The sequence below is a fragment of the Pan troglodytes genome, chromosome 12, assembly GCF_028858775.2.
Source record: "Pan troglodytes isolate AG18354 chromosome 12, NHGRI_mPanTro3-v2.0_pri, whole genome shotgun sequence".
In the NCBI taxonomy this organism is placed as follows: Eukaryota; Metazoa; Chordata; class Mammalia; order Primates; family Hominidae; genus Pan; species Pan troglodytes.
Window position 1 is genome coordinate 81,998,971 of NC_072410.2, and position 23,055 is coordinate 82,022,025.

At 33.6% G+C, this 23,055-nt stretch overlaps 1 long non-coding RNA gene across 2 annotated transcripts in view; it reads left to right on the forward strand.

Moving 5' to 3' along the window:
- The window catches only part of LOC107973442 (uncharacterized), a 1,262,479-nt gene that overhangs the window by 1,213,012 nt on the left and 26,412 nt on the right, over positions 1–23,055 (forward strand). The window lies entirely within an intron of this gene.

A 23,055-nucleotide genomic window follows, 5' to 3' on the forward strand; every position in this document is an offset into this window, starting at 1 on the left:
TGCCATGCAACGACTGTGAGGCAGCAAAAGGAGGGGTTACAACTGCCAGCAGCAACTGCCATGCAGAATAAAGGAGGGGTTGAAAAGGGAGTAGCCGCTGATATCGAGTCAGGCAGAATCAGCCTTAGGTTCCCTGCCTCCAAACCCTATTCTCCTTGCCTCGCTTGAGACCATGGCATATAGTATAGAAATTATGTAGAAGAAAGCTGAAATAAAGCTTACATTCTAGATAGATATGTAAACCTAAGCTACCTTCATCAGGACCTAGCTTTTCTCTTACATGAGAAAGAAAGAAACTCTTGTGGTTTAGCAAATTTTATTTTTATTTACTTTTTTAATGCTTTATTTTTAAGTAACTGAAGATTCACACACAGATGGGGAAATTAATATACAGAAATTCCATAAACTCTGCGGCCATTTTTCATCAGTTGTGACACCTTGCATAGCCATAGTATAAAATCACAACGAGGAAACTGGAATTTTGAGTCTTTCTTACAAACTTATTTAATAAAATAGTATTTATTTAGAATGTGCAACATTTGGATCTCTGTTTTAAACTTAAACCTAGCTGTTCCACTTTATGGTACAATTTACTTAGAAATACTGGATTTACTATTTTTAAGTCCTTTAAAAATTATAAGTGCTCTCACATAAAAGACTACCAGAGATTAAAAGCAAAGAGGAGACAAAAAAATTATAGCCACAACTAGAGTGCTTAGCTCTCAAACTGAAGCAAACCGGACAGATCTGGGGTGAAGGTGGAAAGGTTCCAGTCTTCTCATTGATAAAAGTGGGTTTTAGAGCAATATGGGAGCTGAAGATGTAGCCTACGGTCCTCGAAAAACTGGAGAGCAGCTCTACCAAAGTGAAAGAGTGGATTAAAACAAAATTAACTAATGCAGGATGGGTGGCCAGGACAGAAAAGAAATGCTCCCAAGCAAATTCACAATCAACTGCCTGGCCTACCCACAGTCTGGGGTTCACATTTGTATTATTTGGATCCATCAGGGTGCCTTGGGCTGTAAAAAATTAACATAAAAAGATTGGTCCAGGCTAGTGATACTCCTCAGGCTTCTGGAATAGTTACATATATGCTCTTTGAAAATGAACATATCTTGAAGTCAGGATCCACAATTCTCAAGGAAGACCTTGCAATCCAAGAGTGCAAAGTGCCCACGAGCAAGAGTAGACAGAAACAAACAAACTAACAGAGCAAGATTACATTCTGTATTTAATTTCCAAGGGCTGCTGTAACAAATTACCATTAAAGTTGTGGTTTAAAACAACAGAAATGTATTCTCTTACAGCTCTGGAGACCAGAGTTTGAAGGTGTAGCCAGGACTGGGCTCCCTCCAGAGGCTCCATGGAGATTCTGTTCCTTGCGTTTTTCAGTTTTGAAAACTGTCAGTGTTCCTTGTCTTTTGGCTGCAACACTCCAATCTCTGCCTCCCTCATCTACTGCTCTTTTAGTGTGTCTTCTGTGTGTCTTTTGTAAGGACACTAGTCATTGAGTTTAGGGCCTACCCAGATAATCTAGAATGATCCCTTCATCCCAAGATTTTTAATTCAATTACATCTGCACAGACCCTTTCTCCAATAAAATAGTATTTGCAGGCTCTGGAGATTAGAATGCTGCATGCCAAAAAAGTTACATCCACATTCTAATCGCCACTCTCTAAAGAATTTCAGATAATAGAGCCAGCAAGGAGTCATTATATGTTTATTTAAAATAATTGCCTTCTTTGTTAAAAAAGGCAATAATATGATGCTGTAGAAAAATGCTGGCCAGTTTTGCAAAAGCCCAGAACAGAACTTCAAACTATAAATAATGTAGGCATCAATATAAAATGAATAAATAGATGAATTTCACAGCAAATTAGGGCATTGCTAAGATTGTTAGTTATCTGAATTTTATATATATATATATATATATATATATATATATATAGACAGAGATTGAAATGTTGTGATATAAAGGACTTAAATAAGTTTTATACATATATTTAATAGAAGTTTCAGAAAAAGATAACTGAGTTACTGACAGGTAACACATGCAAATATAAACTAAAAAATATAATTCAGTGTAAATTTTCAAGAATTATTGAAGTATATAAATCCTTACATTCAGGAATTATAATGAGTATTAAGTAGAATGAATAAATAGTAATCTACACTTAAGTAATATACAATGAAACTGCAGCACACCAAACACAAAAGGAGATACTAAGTGCAACCAGAGACCAATTTTATCTATAAATGAAGAACACTAAGTTGAAAGCAAACTTCTCAATAGAAATTACAAAAAAGAAAATCCAATAGAATAATTTTATACGTGCTGAGGATTGACTTTTTGCAACACTTATTCTTAACCTCCTTCATTCATTGGGACTCAAATTATAAGATATCTCAGACTGTCTTGCAGAGTTATAGTTGTATTTTAGATTTCACCAGTTTAAATGGACACACAGCAGTTTTGTATTTAGAATCTCATTCAATGAAGTAAAAGGTGTCAGAAAGAGAAGCACCCCTCTCCTTCTTCCAACAGCATAGCTTGAGTCAACAATTCCAGTGGCAGTTTCCTGATCCTTGCATGTAGCTAAGGTACCCTAGTCCTGGAAGCAAAAGTTGAGAAAGCAATCTCCTGCTTCCAGCAAAGGTAAAATTTTTCTTGATAGATTAGTTCTGAAGTGCTATTCTATGAATCGGTTTGAAGGCCCAGGCTGGAGCTTGCGCCTCTAGGATATCTAATACTTTTATAAATGCATATTTCCCTATGTCAAATATTCTTCTGCTTAAAGTTGCTGGTGGGTTTAGTTATCTGAAATCAAGTCTTTATTGATAAAGTACTTGGTACCACCAGTGATTGTAGGCAATGGGAAAGTGATTGGTTCTCTGATATGGTTGGTTTAAAAGCGAGAAATATCTTATTTTCCCCACTATATAATGGCAGATTAATAGTTCATGGTGTTCAGTGTTAAGAGATTTACCAAATTTTCATCTGTAAGTGTAAAACTTTGGAAAATGGTAGCTTGAGAGACTATGAAACAGGCTTTTTCTAATAATACTGAAAAACAAAGAATAAAGCAATAGAACCAGGGCTTTAAACTCTTGGCTTAAGACACAATCAGAAAATCAGGAAATGTCTATGATCCGTCTAAATTATTTTCTTATATTATCTGGAGGGCTATTATAGTCAAAGATCAGACAAAATCGTACCTTTTGAGATGCTAAATTACAAAACAGGTTATATCCACAGACTCACTATGTTGCTTATGTGAAAGTTATTTATGAAAAAATAATAACCCCAAAGGTGGAATTTTTTATTTGAATAATTTTATAAGTGCAAGCATTCTACATGCTGAAACCTCAAAAAGACTATTATAGCGATCTGCTTTATTGGAGAACTGAAATGACCTCACAGGTCAACTTGGAATAAAATACCAATTACCTTCTTGCTTTATTACTACTATCTAGTTTTTTCCACAACCATATTTAGTAACAGATCCCAGGTTGCCACAGAGGCCAGTTACAATGGCAAACCAAGGAAAAGAAGATTTCCATGCCAAAATATCTACAAGGTGATTGCATTTTTGTTTAAATACTTTTTGTGTCTGCTCCCATGGAAAATTAGCACATCTGTACCCCCACTGATGTAAGGTTTGGCCATGTGGCTTGATTTGGCAAATGGAATGTGAACAGAATTGATGTTTGCAACTTCCAAGAAGAAGCTCAAGAGCCAGTGTGTCGTCTGCCACCATGTTTCTCTTTCCCTGCCACAAAATCAACAATTTCCAGAAAGGTCCTACTCCTTTAGCTGGGCCCTGGGATAAAGACAACATAGAGCAAAACAAACTGCAGCTGTCTCAGAAATGAGACATAACATGGAAAAATATATATATTAATATGTATATATGTATGTGTATGTATATACATATCAAACATATATATTTTATAGCCACAGAATAATTTAGCTTAAGTTTAAGCTAATTAAAATATATATTTATATCAGCAAAACTTGATCACAGGAAGAATATGATTTTAAATTGGGTTTCATTAATTGATATAGTTAATCTTATCAGAAATTCCGACTCCATCTCCTAACTCAAACGTATGGGAGTCTAACTAATTGTTTATTCACTGAACTCATTGGTGATTTATGCTGAATAAGGTTATGGTAGAAATTCCATCATATATATATATATATATATATATATATATACACATATGTCTTTATATAAATGTAAAGTCTTTATATATGTATATAAAGACTCAGAGACATATGGATATTAAAGCAGATTTTTCTTGTACCATCTGCTAGCTCAGTTCATAACCACGACTCACAAGGTGACCCAGAAGACCTCTTTTCAGAAGACAGCACAAGCATCCTTGAAAAAAAAATTGTGGTGACTGCAGATGAAAGTGAGAAATGCTGTAACTGAAATAACTTCTCTTATTTCGTTATGGATGCCGATATCTGAGGATGGCAGGATCCTTGTAGCTATAGTTAACTGCCAGAGGAAGCATAGGCATGATTACAGTATTAGGTAACATAGCTGGAGTAGAAGTTGAGTAATTTGACCCACTGAGATCTTTGATAGTGGCCCATTACTTATGGAATTCTTAAAGTAAAATCAATAGGAAGGTTATTAACCTACCTCACCTGTTTAACAAACACATCCTGATGAACAGAGAACTACCTTGATTCACCATGATATTTATTAATAGGATGACCATATTGTTTATTATCCAAATTAAAATATATTTGAAATTGAAAGCTGGAATACCAGGCATGAAACAGAAAAAGCATTTTAATTCCATGATCCTGTGAAATGTCTAGACAAGATTACAGGCACTCTACAGTCTTATATGGCTGTAACTCTATAGTCTTATATGGTATGTCAAAAGCCAGTTGGGTATTGATGTTTATTGTCCTTTTTTGTCCATAAAATACAGATTTTGGTCAAATTTTATAGTTAACCCTGCATAATAGAACATGGTAATTTAAAACATTAACCAAAAATAGAAAACACTGTATCTCCATTTAAAGTGTTTCGGTATGTAAAAAACAACTAACTTTAGGGTTGAAAACATCTAAAGTACATAACCATTTTTAATTGCAAGGATCACATGGGTTATTTGTTCATTTATATTTGAAAATCTTAATTCAGGAAGGAAGATAACATAAATGAGTTCCAAAATTATCTCAGGAAGTATCCTAATATGTGTAATAATATCCTACAATAAAATTTTTTTTGATGATTTACATTTTAAGAAACTATGTTCTCCTTACAGGAAAGGGGTCAAATAGAATAGCTGATGTGTTATTCCTGAAATATGAAGAATTTGATCTTAAACCTTAAGAATTCTATACATCTGTGTGTTACTGAACACAAACTCAGAAGTACAAACTTTTGAAGTTCTACTTTTGAATGTTCTACTGTGTCCTTCAAATGTATATACAACTATTTCGGAGAGATGTTGGGGATGAATTACCAAAAAATATAGAGGGAATTACAAGTAGTCCCCTGGAGTCCCCCTTGTTTTGCTATTCTTTTCTTTTGATCTCTAATAACCATTTCTTATGGAAAATAAGCTTGCTCCCAATGAGATTTTCTAAGTCTTTTGAACACTTTATTTCGTAACTCCCACCCCTTTTCTGTCACATTTCCAAGTTCTGGCCTTGACATGTTCATTTTCCAGGATATAGCACTGACTGATAACATTATCATTATGATCAGGGCTAGCTTTGCAGAAAGTAGCGTGACTGAAAAACTAGAAGACTCTCCAATCCCCCACATCATTATTCTTCATGCTTAAAGTTCAACATGTCATTTCATTTAATAATTTCCTTTTCTCTCCAGATTATCTTTTGAAATGCAAATTGTTTTAGAAAAAAATGAATATGCAAAAACCACGGTGTAAATAAATTTATCAGTCATTTTCTGTAGGTGAATAGAGAGAACTATTTAGTGTTAAGAAAGAAATTAAAAGAGACAAGAACCTAAAGTAGAGGCTGGAACACCAAAGATAATTATATTATTCCTTAGAGCCAGATGGGCTGATTATTAATTTTGATCGAGAACACACTGATCTTAGCCATTCCAATTCTGCTAAAAACTACCCTTTGATGACTGCTAATAATGAAAGTAATTTTTTTTGCTTTCTCACATATATTCTCCTTCAGTATTGTATTGTTATACAATAATACAATTATTATGATAATTGTGTTATTCCTTAGAGCCAAATGGATTATTGTTTTTGATTGAGAACACCCTGATCATAGACATCCCAATTTTACTAAAACTACCCTTTGATGACTCTTAATAATGAAAGTAAATTTTTTTGCTTTCTCACATATATTCTCCTTCAGTGCAGTATTGCTAATAATCAGTGGCTAAATGTTAAAAAGACACCCTAATAAATCTGCATCCACTCATGAAAGACAGAAATGAGCACTCAAATACTATGACACTGTGATGTGTGCACACATGGTCTTGCCACTACTGTAGTCTTAAATGGCTAACTGGGTATTGATGTCAGGTACTCCACATGCTGTAGAAAATAGCCTGGCAGTGAGTGTTTTGGAAGGTCAAAGATTTGGGGAAGAGGACAGATATTTCTTTCTTGAGAACCTTTAAATGGAATAGCAGTAGGAATTCCAAAGCAGAATGGTAAAAACGCTTATTACCCTCACCTTCTTTTTTGAAATTTACTCAAAACAACGTGAACCAAAATCAGAAATTCAGCACAAACTCTACCCATAATTAAGCCAGAAGAGAGCTGTTGACTCTAATCAAAATGCATCAAGATAGAAAATTGATGCAATACATGTAAATGACATATCAAAGAGAAGATTTAAATTAAGAGTAATGAGTCATGGTAGAGAAAAGTATCTTCAAAAGCAAATGTATTGATTAGTTCTACAGACACTCAAAAGGCTCAAGAATTCACATAACTGGTCAACATAAGAGTGAGAAGAAGGAAGAGGACTGAAAATAGGGAAATTTTCAAAAGTATTTATAAAGAGAGGTGAGACCCCAAGACTCTACATTAATCCATCTTTTCTCACTGCCCAGGGAAGGAAAGGTTTATCCTCTGTGGTGTCCTTTTAAACTCAGATTATGTCATCTTCTGGTGAAAGCACTCCAATAATTTCCTTTCACTTTTTCATGTTCTATTTCTGTTTCAGAAAAAAACGTAACTAAAATGTTATACTTTCTCTAAGGGTCTTTGATATATTTAATTTTTAAATAGGAGTAATTAAATTTAAAATTAATTTTTCCCACTTGAGTGGGAAGATTGCAGACTACTGACCAGTAGCTTTAATGACTGTCTGCATTCAAATCTACACTCAATAGTTATATGTCATTGACAAGTAAGTTACTTAACCTCTTTGTTCATCAGTTTCCTCATCTGTAAAATGCTGGTGATAATAGCACAATTGACCTTTGAACAGGGCAGGGGCTATGGACCCCCTTTGCAGTCAAAAATCTGTGTGTTACTTGTCATTCACCCAAAACTTAACTACAAATGGCTTACTGTTGACTTAAGACCTTACTGATAACATAAACCATCAACTGGCACGTATTTTGCCTGTTTTATGCATTGTATACTGCATTCGTACAAAAAGTATGCTAGAGAAAAGAAAATGTTATAGGGAAAATTATTAAAGGAAGAGAAAATATATTTATTATTTGTTAAGTGGAAGTGGATCATCATAAAGACCTTTATCCTCATAATCTTCACACTGAGTAGCTGAGGAAGAAGGGGAAGAGGGGCTGGTTTTGCTGTCTCAGGGATGGCAGAGATAGAAGAAAAACTGCATATAAGTGGACCCACACAGTTGAAAACCATATTGTTCAAGGGACAACCATTTGTTGACTACATATCATGAAATTGTTTTGAAGATTAAATATGTAAAAATTTACAAAATTAGCCTGGAATATAGAGTGCTATATTGGAGTTTCCTGTTCTGTTATCTACGTTCTGCTATGATGACCACCTCCTAAAATCTGACAGCGAGAACTAGAAACATATAAAGATGTTTTAAATAATTATTATCATGAGAGTAAATTGACACAAAGTTAGAGACGGCTAGTTACTCATCTACTATCAATTATCTGCATCTTGTCACTGATATATTCTAATTTAATCTAGCGCAACAAAATAACTGAATGAAAGATTACATTTCCCAGTCTTTGCTTGCAGTGAGATACAAGCAGAAGCCATCAGGTAAGAGTATCTAGGAAACCTATTGAAAGTGAGAGATTTGCTCTTTTAGTTTTTCTTACTTCCTCATTCTTCCTTCCTGGAATACAGATGTATTATCTGGAGCTACAGTTGTCTTCTTGTACGATAAGGTGACCACAAGGATAGAAAACGTCCTAAGGAAGGCAGAAAAGAAAGATTTTTCTTTCTTTTCATTAAGACAGGATTCCTTAATGTCAGTAAAACAGCCGTACCAATTCTGGAATTCTTTTATGCACAATTTCTGTGAGACGAAATTAAGATTCAGTCATTTTAAAGCCTCTTTAATTTGAGTTTTGCATTATGTGCTGCTGAAGCCAATTCTAACTTATATAGATGCCTGTAGTGATTCCATTTGACCCAAATAAGAATATTTGTACTATTTTTACTCAATTAAAAATACAAAATTAAGCCTTTAAAATAATATAAATTCAGAATTAACTACAGAGCCTGCAATGAGAAACATTTTTCAGTTAGTTTATTCTTTCCATAAGAAGTTTCTCCCTGTTTGTTTTATGATTATATCTCCTCTGTGTCATGAAACAGAGTGTCTTTTGTTTATTTCTTGTAAAGCAGATACAAAATTTGAGTGTTCATTTTACTGTTGGTTTTTCCAGCATTACGAACCCCAAGCTTTTGATCAAATTTTTGTTAGCCTTTTATGTCTGAGGACACTTTGCAGTAATGAATAGTGAACCATTACGATGCTCATAATGTTCACAGTCAATAAAAGGACCATTTTATGTGCGTTTGTTGGCAAGGCATACATATGTGAGTTTTAGGAGTGGGGAGAGTAAGCGAAAGTGGCTTTTTTTGTTGTTTAACTTAATTTCAAAGACTTCTTTTCCAAGTCTCATTGAAGTCTTGGGTGTTGAAAAAAACTATAAAGACCCTCCTGGCTTCCAGTGACTTGATTTTATCATCCATGTACCACATAGAGAACCACAATATAGTTCCTCGAATACTTGACGTTTTTTACATAGACTTACGTAGGTTAGAAGACACTTTTTACTCTGTCTGCTTGCATAGCCCAATGCTGTTCTAGACAATATGATATGGCAGAGGCACAGGGATGATGAGGAGTGGTTGGAGGGGCCATTACAAAGAGGAACAGAATACAGTAAATTGCTACTGTAAATTTACTATCTATACCTCTAATATGTACCTTTACTAAGTATACCTCTAATCATCACCTTATGAGACATTAGCAACTTTTATATTTCCAAACCAGCCATCAACACCAAGGGATCTGAACTTAACTGAACTTGTTTGGGTTCCTTCATCATGTCTACAAGAATAACAAAACCACATAGCCCCGACACATTCATCAGGATAAAGGAGAATGGCGGTGAATGTGATTATCACCAGGTATCTCTCTTAAAGAAAGAGGGAAATCCAAAATCACTTGCTTCTGAAATACAGAAAATACTCCCAATTTTTAGATGTCTATTTATCATTTTCACTGAAAAAACATTTTCCCAAGATGAAATAATAAAGAAGAAGGAAAGCAGGCCACAGCATCTTTAAATGTAAGTTATCTCAAGCCACTTTTATTTTTCAGTCTGTCTCAGCTTCATTTTGGCAGTTTTATTCTCCTTTGGAGAATGGAAAAAAAGAAATCAGGTCACCATCAAGCTTTTATTCTTTGGATTAGAAAAGGCAATGAAGGCTGCATGAGCAGCAGTATCAGTAGCAAGGACATTCCAAGGGCACAGCTGTCCCAGATGCACGTAAGGAAATTCCTAGGCTTCAGATTGTGATATTCAGGGTGTAAAATTTCACAATACCCCAAATTGCTATTTTGTAACAACAACCTTAAATTATGGTTATTGTCTTAGTTCATTTGGGCAGCTGTAACAAAGTACTATAGACTGGGTGGCTTATAAATAACAGAAATTTATTTCTTACAGTTCAGGAGACTGGGAAGTCCAAGATCAAAGTGCCAGCAGATTCTGTGTCTGGTGAGCACCTGATTTCTGATAGAGAGCTATCTTATGACTCTAACGTCACATGGCAGAAGGAGTAAGGGGTTTCTCTGGGTCCTCTTTTATAAATGCACAAATTCTATTCATGTGGGCAGAGTCCTGATGCCCTAATCACTTCCCAGAGGCCCTATATCCTAATACTATCATCTTGGCAGTGAGAGTATCAACATATGAATTTGAGGAAGAAATCGACATTAAAATCATAGCAATCATATCTTTATTATTAAGTAAGTTATCAAACATTTCTATATGTTCACTTAGATATAAACCCTTTGAAGAGAATGATAAAAACGTTCTCAATGATCCTGGCCCAGTGGCTCCGTGGTTATACGTGGTAAATAAGTACCTTACTATCTCTTCCCCTAAGAGGGCTATTGAAATGCACAAAGCATGTAGAATGGGTAAAATGGTTGGTTTGTGAATCATAAATCTCTTGAACTCCTGTGCCTAGATTGCCATATTAAGCAATTTTTTCGAAAAAGGATTTCCATTTAAATTTGAATTTTAGATGAACAACTTTTTTTTTAGTCTAACTATGCCCCATGCAATATTTGAAACATACTAAAAAAAGTACTTGTTGTTATTTAAAATTCAAATTTACCTAGGTGGGCATCCTGTATTTTATCTGGCAAGCCTACCCCCACCTCATAATAGTACATTTAAAACATTCTTTTAAATATTGAATAAGGTAGATTCAGTCACTGAAGAGTAGACATGTATCTTGTTTCATGTGACACAGTTTAAACAAGTATGTTTTAAACAGTGTGATATAAAATATACTGTGAAGTTCAATTGTCGTTCCATCTAGTTTACATGATTTTTTCTTTCGCTTTAGCTGTCCATATTAAGTCCATAACACATCAGCTTATGGAATCTCAGAAACTCATGTAGAAGTGGGTTTTTTTGTTTGTCTTATCACAGAAAGATACTCCTTTGCTTTGGAGATGGACTTCCAATCATGTTCTAAAACTAGATTATGAGACCTTTAACTGAAGCATGCCATGAGGTTCTGCAATTATTTTGCCTACCCTCAAGACTTAAAGAAAGTCAAATTCGACATTCCTGAGGTGGCACAACAAATATTTTCTGTATATTGTCATCTTTCTTGTTAGTTAAAATGGAAAATATATACATTCTTCATTCATTCATAATATAGTGGTTAACATTATAAACCCTATAATTAGGCAGCCTGTTTTTTGTTTCTTATTCTAGCTTCATTGTGCCACAATCTTTATATTCTCATGCTCCATTATATCATAAAACTTCATGATGTTTAGGGTTTTAAGAATTTGTAAAAAACATACAATATTACTTAATATTTTAGTATCAGCAGAGAAAATTATCCAGGTAGATGAAAACTAACCTCTTTAAATTCCTAAACATTTAATGATTAAATACTTAAATAATTGGGATAAATTATTTAAATATGTTATATGTTTCCACAAGTTATAATAAGAAGTAGAACATAGCATATGCTTTTTGAAACTCTGGAGCATTTATTGGAATGCTAATTGTTCTCAAGCACAAATGAAGCAAAGCTCTGGAGAAACATTGCCCAGAAGAATCTTTTTTCAGGGGCAGAAATGTTCTGTGTCTGTGCTATCCAATATGTGGACACAAGCCACATGTGGCTACTAAGCACTTGAAATGCGGCAAGTAAAACTGACCTCCTACATTTTAGATTTAATTCTAATTAATTTAATTTAAATATTTGCATGATGCTTGTGGCTACTCTGTTGGACAGTGCAGATCTAGAGAGTTGAGTTGTGAGGGTTTTAAGATCTTATGACTAATTTCTTTAGGTTTTTTTTTTTCTAATTCTGTCTCTTCAAGAAAATTCCATGTAGTTAATTGGTAGTACTTGTCTTTAGTGAACTTCGTAACTGCTTTCTATTTTTTGTTTCTAATAAGCTCAGAATAATTGTAAAAATACACTTTTTAGAAATACACTCATATTAAAAGCAGTCAATTTGAATGAAAACACAATTCTTTCTTAAGAGGAAGGAGTATGTGCTATTGTATAAAGGTGCCTCCGTAAAAAGACATTAAAAATAAAGGTCTATGTTAGTTGTGAAAGTTTATTTTTGTTGGTCCCCAGCAAGTACCATAAAGTTGACTTATTGGCTAAAAGCTCTCTAAATTAAGGAGTATGCTGTATTTATAAGAATCCTTCACATTTTATTATAATTTTATATTTAATTATAGTTGATATTAAAAATGCAGAAAATTAGATAGTTGTTTGTTACCAATGCTATTAAATATATTGGAGAAGATCCAAGAAAATAAGGAAGGTCTGAGACAGACCAGTTCTTGTCATCAGGAATCTAATTAACGGATGCTAATCCTGTGGTCTTGAGAAACTAGGCTAAGAGAAAGATTGTAATTGTATGTGATTATGTAAACCACCAGCAAACCATAAAAAGGTATAGTTAATCAATAGTACTAAATAACCATCACAACTTGTAAAAATGTTGTTTTTTGGCCATTAGACAAATGATGCACAGCCTGGTATTTACTAATCCTGACGACTGAATGACATAAGTGATCCATTTGAAAATTACTGTTGATTCATTTATATTCATTTGGAAATAAGACATTCACCAAAATAGAGATAATGAGAATCTTTTACCTTATTATAAAAAAGAAAATGAAAACCTAAACACCCAGGATGCAAAAGATTAACTTTTTTGTTTTTTGGCACTTGTGTCAAAACCTCTAACTCACACCTTCTCCAAATAGCAATTACCATGTCAAAGAAAATGCATAAAACAGGCAGCAAAACAACAATATATCAATCAAAGGTGTTGATACAGACAGAGCACATACACAACAAAAAAGAAAAGAAATAGAAAGTCATGGTTTCCAGGCATTGTACCTCAGACAATGCAGGACTGTAACTCTTGAAAGAAGCAAATCCATAGCACAGGGATAGAAGTATATGGCCGAACCTGGCAATCTCTCTGAGTTGAAGGGACCAACTGGGTGTCTGGGGAGATCAATGTGTGTAGAGTTTGCAAGACAGAATAACAGAGTCTGGAAATCTACCAGGAGTCTCCCTCTGATCTTCAACTGAGTACTGGTGAGCACATGCATATGATAAAAATACCTGAGGGCAAGGAAAGAAACAGAGGAAACAAAATAAACAAAGGAAACATTCTAGGGGTTGTATACGGGGCCAGCAATTGTTTATGTTCCTCCATCCACAGTAAAAATCCATGTAATTCAATTTAAGAATTACTCAGAATGAAACTTTCATAAAATCAACTGTTTTCCAAAACTTTCACTATGTTGCAGAACAAGGTCAAGAATATTTATAGGAAATATCAAACATGCCACAAGTTCACAATGTCTAATATCCAAGTGAGAATTGTCAGGTATGAGACAGCAAGAAAGTGCAACCATGATAAGTAGATGGTCAAAAAGATCCAAACCAAAGTTCCGAGTATGAAAAATAAAATGAGGTGACAACTATGCTAGTTTTTCAGCACTTTGGAAAACATTGACAATGCAATGCCCTCCAGATGATCCAATCATTCCATTTGTACTTACTCAACAGAAAACTTGCACTTAAATTGTCATAGAATATTGATTTTTAATACCCCCAAATTATAAATAACTCAAATGCCCATCAACAGATGAGTGAAAAAACAAATTATAGAATATCCATATGTGTCAGTCAGTTCAGGCTGCTATAACAAAATAGTTGGCTGGGAGGCTTAAACAACATACATTTAATTCTCACAGTTCTGGAGAATAGGAAGTCCAGAATCAAGGTGCCAGTAGATTTGGAGTCTGGTGACTGTCCTCTTCTTTTTTTGCTGATGGCCTTCTTTTCATTATGTCCTCACGTGGCCTCTCTTTGGTGTAAAAGAAAGAGCTCTTGTTTCTCCCTCTTTTAATGAGGGCATTAATACCATCATGAAAACCTCACCATCATTACCTAATTACCTCCCAAAAGCTTTAACATATAAGTTTGGTGATGGGGGACACAAACATTCAATCCATAGCAGCATACATATGGAAACATAGTATCCAACAATAAAAATAAATGTACTATTGATTATGCTGAATAAAAAAAAAAGCCTTACCTGCCTCTGAAAAATTAAAAGAATATATTCTCTATAATCCCAATTATATAAAATTATTTCAAAAGCAGGGAAAACTGTAGCTGAAGAAAGCCTATCTGTGATTGCCTGAGGATGGCTAGGTGGGGGAGAGGCAAGAGGGAAAAATTATAAAGGAACATAGGAGAATTTTGGAATTTCTAGATATGTTTATTATCTTGATAGTGGTGATGGTTTTACATGTATTTATAGACACATACACATACATCAAATCTTACAGCTTATTTTTATTAAGGTTATGTTTTAAATTGAGATCAATATAGCTATAAAAACAATAAAAGACTTAAAGGACATGATATAAATATTAAAATAGACACATATAGTGCATATTTGGTGCTGGAAATTGTTCATAGAACATATAAGCATTGAGTATTGTGTTTGTAGTAGACAGTCAATACATATTACTCTAACATATGGTCTATGTAATATTTTTATTTGAAAATATGTGGCATAGAGCTCAAAGTTTATATCTAAATTACATCTCTAATCACAGTATCCCTCTGGACCTTTTTGGCTTAAACTCAAAAAAGTGAAACAAAAAAGGTTTTACTAAGCCCTGAACCCCAACAACAATAATATTTAAACACACACACACACAGAAACACAGACACACATTATCTTTTTCAGTAAAATTAATAGCATTCCTATTTAAAGTTATGCATATGAGTTTCTAGAACTCTTTTTAGTGATACCTAGAAGTTTTTTAAATATAACTTATTAACTTATTAAACAGACTGGCACTTACTGGTGCTCAATAAATATATTTTTAATGAAACAATGAGCAGTTTTTTTGTCATTTGCATGTTTTATAAGGGCCTGTCTATGAAGATAGCTTCCAATAATGTTTAAGTGATTTATTGTGAATTGGCAGCATTAAAATCACTGCTTTTTATTAAAAAAAACTATTTCTTTGTATTCATATGTCCTAATTGATAATGTTAAATAACACTAATGAAATAATATTAGTAGTGTCTAATATTTAAATTTAAAAATAAAATATTTTTTGAAATATTTTTATAATGAAAATACTACATATTGTATCTTGTAAGATACAGAGAAAGCAGTATTTAGCGGGAAATATATAGCCTTAAAGCTAATATTAAAAAGGTAGAAAATACTGAAGGGTGATTTAGCATATATTTACTTAAACACTTTGAAGAACAATACAAAAAAATTAAAATAGAAATAAAAACATAAGGAATTTAAGAAAAAACCTTAGAAAAATATTAGAATACATTTACAAGGCCAAAATTTATTATTTGAAAAATTAATAAAATAGACAAGTTCTAATGACAGCAATCAAAGAGAATGAGAAGCAGCACAGTAAATATTAAGATATGAAAAGACTACATAACTACTAGTATACTAGTACCACTCCCCCCAAAAATAATAGAATACTTTGATGCTTTTTTTTTTTTTTTTTTTTTTTTTTTTTTGAGACAGAGTCTTGCTTTGTTTCCCAGGCTGGAGTGCAGTGGCGCGATCTTGGCTCACTGCAAGCTCTGCCTCCCAGGTTCACACCATTCTCCTGCCTCAGCCTCCCTAGTAGCTGGGACTACAGCTGTCCGCCACCACGCCCAGCTCATTTTTGTATTTTTAGTAGAGACGGGGTTTCACTGTGTCAGCCGGGATGGTCTCGATCTCCTGACCTCATGATCCACCCACCTCGGCCTCCCAAAGTGCTGGGATTGATGCTTAGTTTTATGTGTCAACTTGGCTGGGCTATGGTGTCCACTTGTTTGGCCAAACACTAGTCTAGATGTTGCAGTGTAGATATTTTGTTGATGTGATTAACATCTACAGTCAAATGACTTCTAAGTAAAGAATGATGATGATGTGGGTGGGCCACATTCAATCAGTTGAAGGGCTTCAGAGCAAAAACCAAGGTTTCTCAGAAAAGAAAGTTTCCTTCATCAAGATTATATTCTAATAGTATAATAATCTGTTATTTGAATAATAGAAATCCTGCCTGAATGTCTATCTGTTGGCTTGACCTATGGGTTTGGATTCAAGACTGTGACTCCAACTCCTGCCTGAGTTTCCAGCCACGTGGCCTTCCCTACAGATTTTGGACTTAACACTGTGATTGCATGAGGCTATTTCTTTAAATCTCTCTCTCTGAGGAACCCTAACTAATACTAATATTACAATAATGTAATACCAATACATTTGAAATATGACAGCAAAATTGACTGAAAATGAAAATTTAAGCCTGCATACTTTTATGTTCATTAAAAAATTAATTTGATTGAAACCTTTACACAAATAAATTACCAAGTTTATATAGTTCTATAGGTGAATTCTAATTTATCTCAAGAAGTTGATCATTAATTCTATGTTGTCCCTTCCAGACAATAGTAAAACAGGAAGCATTACTTGTCAGATTTTATGCTTTATTTAAAAACCAGACTATTATGCTCCAAGAAAAAAAAATTACACCCTAAAACATCACTCCCCCAAGAAATATATACAAAAGCTCCCAAAGAGTATCTTAGCAAACTGAATTCAGCAATGGATAAAAAAGATGCATCGAGTTGTTTCTTTCCTAATAGATTCAAGAATGGCTAAACATTGTAAAATCTTACATTGTTATTCATTGAATTATCAGGTTAAGTAAGAAAAAATATAAATATTTCAATAGATTAGTAAAAAACTTTTAATAAAATTCAATGCCAACTTATGGTTTTAAATTAAAAAGGAAGGGAAGAAACATACTTTTCCTGAGAATGAGTAAATACCAACAATTGATAACACATATATAGGCCTACACTGTAGAGAATTCTCTTGCCCATGTAAACCCATACAAATCAAGAATAGCAAATGTCAATCAATTCTTTGTAATACATTCATATAGTGGAATACCTACATAGCAATGGAAATAGATAAATGAGGGTTGTATGTATCAATAGAGATGCATGTTAGAACATAGCATTGAATGAAGAAATAACAGAAGGTATTAAATTCTATTTTCATAAAACTCATCAAAGAGAAAAACTGGCATATGTATCTAAGAGAAAGACTTTCACAAACACACACACAAAGCAAGTTCCTAATAAATAAAAATCAAATTAGTGTTTAGTTCTTCAGTAAGGACAGAGGGATATGGGTTAGGGAAGGAGCACATAGATATATGGCAAGAAATTGATAATGTTCTAGTCATTAAAGTCGATTGTGTATTGATTGTTCTATTATCAGGTTTCTTTATTACACACCTATCATATATGTAATGTGTATAATATATAATGTGTGTTTATATATCTGTATGTGTATATATGTGTGTATGTGTATTCTGTGAATCATGCTTGCATCACGTAGACTAGATGGGGGCAAAGGAGCTATATCATCCCTGGAGTCAGTCCTATTTTATTGACTCTTTCACACACTCTTCCCAACTATTTCCCTATTTTCTTGCCTCATCCCCTTTACTTGACATTGTTGCTCAAATGTGTTTTAGTAACTATTTCCTGATTGGAAGAGCAATACAACACATTTCTAAACAGCTGGCATAGTAGAAAAATTAAAGTGAAAATCACCCATAATTCTACCACATAGAGAAAATATCACTCATCTCATGTGTGCATGCACTATACATACACACAAACCCCAAAACAGGAATTTCTACATGTTCACCTTTGTCTACTGCCATAATGTATTATATGATACGAAAATAAGTAGTAGTATATGTAACATTATGTATGATATAAGCAGTATAATATGCAACATTAAATATTAATCTGTAATATGTATGATATACTATTATACACTATTCTATGTTATAATATTAATATAGAATATATCTTATATATTCTATAATATATTAATATTTACATGTTATAATAATATAGAAAATATATTCTATAATGTCATCACGTAATTATATAATGTATACAGTTAAATAGTGCATATTTCTTATTTTACTATGTATTTTTTCAAGTCATTGTTTTTCATGACTGGAGCCTATAGGCAGAATTTTTGTTTTACTCTTCTACCAGGTCATCCTTTCTTTATCCAATGTCCAGTAGTTTTCTCTTGACTTGTATTTCCCAATTATTCCTTTCAATTTACAGGTACTTCTCAGGGCTTTTGAAATCTTTATGCAATAGCTAAAGTTTCTCATATACCTTATAATAATAATTAATATTATTTTTATTAAGATAAGTTAAAAAATACAATGTGTCCCTTTGATATTGGGGTATTTGAGATTCCTGTAAGGTCAGAGACTCAATTCTTATAAACATTTATTTTGTTAAATACAGCCTTGGGAACAAATCAACATCCAGTCAGCAAAATTATTGTTAGCCCTAGGTGTAATCAGAATAAAAATAAAATGTTTAAAAAGAAGCACAATGCATAAAGAAAGATGCTCTTTACTTTTCTGGCTCTTTGAGAGAGAAGTGTTGTCATATTTCCTTCCTGGTCCTAAGATATGATTGATACTCCTCTCTGCTCTACTCAGAGCACTCTGTCTGGAGGAAACACATGGGACAATAGCACCAATGGCTTCTGACTCCTACCTACAGTACCACTGCCTTTGTTATATTTGACCAGTCATTTTCTTTCTTTGCCTAGGATGGGAAGGTATGAGACTCAATAAAAAATACAACAAATTGATGAGTTTTAATAGAAAAGTGAAAAAATGTATAATTTTAATTTATTGGAGCCTAGTCATTTTTCCAATATGGTGTCCCTTAGTCAATGTTTTCTTTTTATCTATTTTAGCTCAATAGAATTGAAAAACTATGACTAACCTCACAATAACAACAACAATAACAAAAATCTATTGATGCTCCCCATATTTTGAGAACTTTGAATAGGATATATTGTAAAGAAAGGTAAAGATCAAGAAATGTTTCACTGAAAAAAATACACTTATTTGGAATTTAAGTGTAACTTAGCCTGTATGGGCTATTGCAGTGACCTAGAATTTTAAAAAGACATCCAGTTGTAAGATAGTGTTCAAATCATTGTCAAGAATTGTTACTCAACATTAAGTTCATTTTCTCTGTGTTTGACTCTGCATCTGTAGCTCTCAGTAACATGAAAAGTTCGTTTTATCTGCTTTCTATGGAAAATTGCTAAGGAAACCAAAAAACTTTTGACTCTATCTGTGCCTTTATCTTTGATTTGATGAGAGTTTATATGGAAAATTAATAACAATTTTAAATAAAAATAATAACAAAGAGCAACAGTAGAAAAATACTTTTTAAACAATTCATACCAAAATTTGTTTGTATTTGAAGCATTATGGACAAAATGCAGAAAGAGTTCCACTGTTGTCCTTTCTTGCTCCACGAAATTCTGAAAGTTTTGTTTGTAATTTATTTGGCCTAGGGATTAATGAAAGCAGCAGAGCTTTCTATTAATGCGGAAGCTTTTGGGTGCTTAGTGTGTATAAGCATCACCAGGGAAGCTTGATAAGCACACTCAGACCTACTTAAAAGATATGGGGTAAGACTCTGAGACATGCATTTTAACCAATGATATAGATGGCCTGTGACTACCCTTTTAAAACAGGGTCTTCAGTTGGTCACTCTTAGATTCTCCCTCTGAAACGGTTGTGCTATAAATTCTTTTAGGAAGTTGTATGTTGATTTTCAAACACTAAGACCCCAGCTACCTTAATACAGGTCTTTTTATACCTAGATATTGTGATTAGCTGAAGATTTCAGTTTCCAGTAGGAGCACCATGAAGGTGTAAATTGTGGGAAACCTGCCAACTGGTGAAACAAATAGAGTCTCTTGGGGTGATGGATTAAGTGCACCTGAATTCCAGCAAATTTTAAAGGGCAAACTAATTCCATTTCCTTATTTGTGTGGGTGTTTACAACAGCATGTTGAAAAACCAGTTCTATGTGATGTAATCATAAAAACAAATTAGTAATTATCTCCTACTGTTTCTTTAACACTGCTAATAGGAAAGTACAGATTACAGGTTTTCCACAACCCAGGAAATCTCATGCCGTTTTTCGGCTACTCACAGGTAATAGGAAATTCTATATTCAGTTAGAATTACTAAACATAATATAAATTCAGTAAATAGAATGTCCAGTACCATAAAATAATCAAAACTTTGAAGGTGAAGAGGTCAGTCTTTCCTCTTCTGCATCTGGGTCCTGCTGAGAGCTGGCTATTTGCAGTGAGAGGAGGCAATGCAGTAGTATTCACTTCTCTCAAATTCTACTTCTTCCCTCCTCCTGAAGCTGGCTAAAAGGAATTTCCACTCTGCTAGAATGGAAGAGAGAGAAGAAGGAGAGGCAGACAGGCATCTAAAAAATATTTTATATTACTGGTAAGTTTGGAAAATGTCCATTATTCCTGGAGATAGGCAAATTTTTAAATTTTTAAAGCAGACTCTTTCTTAGGCAGCTTTGTTAGCTCTATCCTGCTAGACTATCCTGCTATCCCTTCCAACTGCACCTATATTGATAGGGAAAGCAATTTCTGTTTTCTTTTTCTTCTTTGAGCTCCAGGTTTTCCAAAGCCCATGCTTTCTCACTTTCTTTCACACCTTCTCTCTGTTGGTAGCTCTTCTCTCCCCTAGGTAATTGTTTGAGCAAGATTTTAAATGACCCCAGGTAGACATCGTTACCACTAGACTGATCCCTGGATTTCATGCAGCTTTGCCCTACTGTCAGGGATTCAGGGAGTGTGGGTACTGCCAAGACACAGCTCTCAGATCTGTTGCCACAAGCTACACTAGCCAACACTCTAGTATTTGACAGCCAGTAGAACTCTGCTTCTCAGTAAAAATGTTCAGTGGATCACCTAGTTACACAAACACCCGCACAGGTACAACTGCACTATTTACAGAAATAACTTAAGGACACATAAATGTTTGGCATATGATTTATTTCCTATTTAAATATAAATAGACTCAACATGCTAATTTTGTGACAAAAGTGACTGCCCCAAAAAAATAAATAAAAGGCAGTCCCTTTTCATCTTTTCTATGTATTCTATGTATTACTCCTCTCAGAATTTAATGGAAAAATTTGCAATATGTCTTAACACAACCTTTAAGAGAAATGTAATCTGGTTTCTCATTGCTACTTTTGCTTGCCTTCTTTCGAGAATTATTTATCTAATATGAATTATTTTTGAAATCATTTAGTACCTATTAAGTACAACGTGTCATCTGTGACATTAACATTTCCTTTATCTTTCATGGTTTTCATCCAGGATAGTATTATTTTTCTGTCTTTTTCTTTATAAGCTTTTGGAAAAATAAATATGAATTTAATATCTAAGAAAGTTTCAGTGTGACTTCCTTAAGTTATAAAGGAAGGAGATGTAAAATATCATGAAATACTATAGTTAAAAATTCGACTTTGTAAAACTCCTGAGAAAATGTAAGTTTGATGACAACAAAGATAATCGTGATAATAACCATGATGACAATTATTGGAATAATAATGATGGTTAGACTAGACTAATAGAACCGTCTAATTCAGTGGTCCCCAACCTTTTTGGCACCAGGGACTGGTTTTTTGGAAGACAATTTTTCCACAGACCAGGAGTGGGGATGGTTTCAGGATGAAACTGTTTTACCTCAGATCATCAGGCTTTAGATTCTTATAAGGAACGTGCAATGTAGATCCCTCACATGTGCAGTTCACAACAGTGTTGGAACTCCTGTGAGAATCCAGTGCTGCCACTGATCTGACAGGAGGTGAAGCTCTCAGGCAGTAATTCTCACTCACCTGCTGCTCACTTTCTGCTGTGGCGCTGGGTTCCTAAGCGGCCACGGACTCATACCAGGGGTTGGACACCCCTGCTCTAATTGATATTTTCATTAACATGACAGAAAAAATACCAGACAAAAAAGCAAGTGTGCGCATTTTGAAGTGTAGAAAATTGTTACAGAAACTTTGAAAGTGACCTTTATTTGTAATAGCAAATGGACTACCATTGTACTGTTTTTGCAAAATATCATTATACAAATGTAAATAAGTACCTTTGGTAGATAGAAAAGTAGTTGATGTGACAGATTCTGGTTGTCTAAAACCAAAGCACAGAAGGTAATATAATGGAAATAAACCTTGGTAATTGAGTTCAAGCTTGTTAGAGACCATTATTAAATCATTCCATAAAAAGCCAAGCACATTCACATTTCTAATTGTTCTTTTAACTTGAATATGGAAAGAATGAATGCAATGATTATGGACAGCACAATTGCTAATTATCTTTCAAAATACTATATATAGTTGCAGTTAATTTATATTACAGCATTCATCCAGAATCCAATTCCTCAACTTTGACTCAAGGAAAACATTGGGAGGGGGAAGATATACAAAGAGAAAATACAAATTTTTTCCAATTGTAGCATATTTTTCTGCTTAAAGTTTGCATAATATTCATTGTTTAAAAAAAAAAAAGAAACCCTGGATGTTATTCAGAAAAACATGGGAGCCAAAATATCTTTTCTCAGTAATTTCTTTTGACAAAATTTTAAAAATAAACTTCATAAATGTAAAATAATATGAACAATTCAACTTGTACCAAAACATATAAAACGAGAATAAAGATTTCCTCTTCACATCTGACGTCATTACTCTCCCTAAAGTCATCTCAAGAAGCAAACACTAATAACATCTCTCTAGACATCTTTCTATGAATAATTACAAATTAAAGTATAATCAATAAATACATGATTAGATGGGTAAATGGATAAATGAGTGTATAGGTAGGTAGATAAGTAG